Below are 2,542 nucleotides of genomic sequence, written 5' to 3'. Positions count from 1 at the left end.
GTCATTTCTTTGTACACGTCTTTTTTTATTACTACAATCTGATCATAGTTTCATTTGTTAATTTTCTCTGTATGCATAGATATACGCATAATGTTATCTCTTCGGTTAGTTTAGTCATACTTCCATTCGCCCTAAAAATAGTTAATGTTCTATTCAGTGTAAACAGTTAAGAGGCGTCATTAATTGGAATAATGGAATCTGCATATGAGAGAATTTACTCTCTTTTTTTCCAATTCAAGTTGTTGAGTATATGGCTTATGGGGATTTTTTTAATGGGGATCACCCTTGGTAGTTTTTCCTTTTTCTTTCAGCAATTTGAGTGAGATTTTCTACAATTCTGGTTCATATATGAAACCTGGAATTAGAACCTGATTGCCAACCCCTGGAAACTGAGATAAAATTTGTTATATTTCTGAAGAATGTTACTAACTTGATGGATGACGATGCGGTGATGAAATAATTTGTACTCTTCTATTTCAGGTTAGAAATATGTTCGTAAATAGTTGGTTAAATGTAATGATACAGTAATGTCACAGATTTCCTTCATGCTTTGATAGGTCATGCAGATGGCACAAGCGGTAACGACATACAAGGCAATCCATACGGGTGATTGTTCCAATACCCGCATCATCTAACAACTCGCAGGAGCAATATCTTTTGGAACCTTTGAAGTAGCTGAACTACGTGATGAAGGCTTTCAGTTGTGTCAACGGCTATATAACAAATTAGTAGCAATCTGAGGCCTGAGAGAGATAACACGATTAATGAAGGCTTCTTACATTTGTCAATCGTGTCTAAAAGTTAGTAGCATACCCTAGGCTCGAAGAGAGAGAACATGAAGTCTTGTTACTATATAATCTTGACAATTTGATTCTTTTGTATGAACATAATTACTTTCATCTATATTTTTTTTCCCGTAGCATCTCTAGTACATAAAAAATATCATTTCACAACAGAAATCAAGCCGCTCAATCTGAGCGGGCCACCCCGCTAGTTGTTAAAAATGACGCAAGATTGCAATCACTGTGTACGATATATATGAGGGATTATTTGCAGAAGGTGAGCAACCTGTCGTTGATGAGGCTGCTCCAGGACGAGGAGACGCTGACGGAGGCCAAGATCGAAGGCATGGTGTCGCAGTTCCTGGCGCAGGTGAAGGACGGGACGTGGGCGGAGCACGGGTGGCCCAAGGTGTGGACGGACGGGACGTGGGCGGTACTCGGTGTCCAAGCTGGCCCTCAACGCCTACACGCGGGTCCTAGCGTGGCGCCTCCGGGAGCGCGGGGAGCGCGTGAGCGCCAACTGCTTCTGCCCCAGGTTCACGCGCACCGACATGACCAAGGGCTGGGGCAAGCGCACCGCCGAGGAGGTGGCCGACGTCGGGGCCCGGCTCGCGCTGCTCCCGCCCGGCGAGCTCCCCACCGGCACCTTCTTCAAGCGGTGCACCCCGCAGCTCTACTCCAAGCTGTGATGCGTGCGACCAAACAACGGGATCAAGACTGATTGCATTCGAATGTTGTATCTCGTGCGTGCGTGGCCTGCAACTGCAAGCAGCAAGCGTGTGTCTGTCGTCCTTGACGGAGTAAATATCGTGCTTCGGTTTAGCCCATCGTTGTTGTTTAGTTTGATACTCCTATGATCCTATCTGGCACCCAGCAACAAGTGCTTGCGGGAGTAGGAAGTTTGGGGGTGGATGATAGTATTCAGCAACGCCAGTCCGTACGTGACCAGATGACTCTCTGACCGTCTGCCTCCATTGGACTTCTGGTTCTGATTATATATCTATTCAGTGGTACGGTGTTAATTGGGCTTACATAAGAAAATAGGATCGAGTAACCAAAATCCCCAGGCAAGTTCTTGAGGATTCAAGAACATTTTCTTGACACGCAGAGTCTAGCACTTAAGTTTAGAGGTCTCTTACCCCAGTGCACTTCCCTCAATTATAAAACTGGACACTTGACACCAAGAACTTCCTAAATTACAACGCTGAAATTCTAAGAACTTACTCGATCTCAAGATGCTTGTTAGAAGTTCTTAGCGTCTCAATTACAAAGCTGAAATGCTTGCTAACTAACCGGAGATTGAGCGGTGCTAGATTATTCTGTATCGCGGTACATCCACATAGCATCATCGATCGGTATGCACACTTTCTAACGTACACATGGAGAAAAATAAATTGATTCACTCATTCAGAGTGCTTGCTGGTAAAAGCTCTAAGTGGTCTTGGAATGCTAGGGTTCTTCGGGAGGATCAGTTCTTGATGAGATTTCCCAATGAGAAGTTCTTGAATGATTGTACCCGGTTCCCCAAGATTGGGATGATCACTAACACAGAGGTTATGATCAAAGTGGGAAAATGGAGACCTAAGATTGGTGCAAAAGGAAAAGCTCAAAGGGCTTGGTTTTAAGTAGGCAATATTCCCTGGGATAACAGAAATCTGATCACTGCAGCTTATGTTGGCAGTCTTGTTGGTGTGGTTACTGAGGTGGACAAGAGAAGCTTGCAGAACATTGATTATGTGAGGATGCAGATCAAGTGTAGG

General features: G+C 44.4%; 1 pseudogene; it reads left to right on the top strand.

The window, feature by feature from the left end:
- The first annotated feature begins 1,038 nt into the window (after positions 1–1,038).
- On the top strand, positions 1,039–1,471 carry LOC100825484 (annotated as a pseudogene).
- The last annotated feature ends 1,071 nt before the right edge of the window (positions 1,472–2,542 follow it).

Source organism: Brachypodium distachyon, chromosome 5 (assembly GCF_000005505.3).
Source record: "Brachypodium distachyon strain Bd21 chromosome 5, Brachypodium_distachyon_v3.0, whole genome shotgun sequence".
Lineage (NCBI taxonomy): Eukaryota > Viridiplantae > Streptophyta > Magnoliopsida > Poales > Poaceae > Brachypodium > Brachypodium distachyon.
This window is presented reverse-complemented; position numbering and strand designations above follow the sequence as displayed.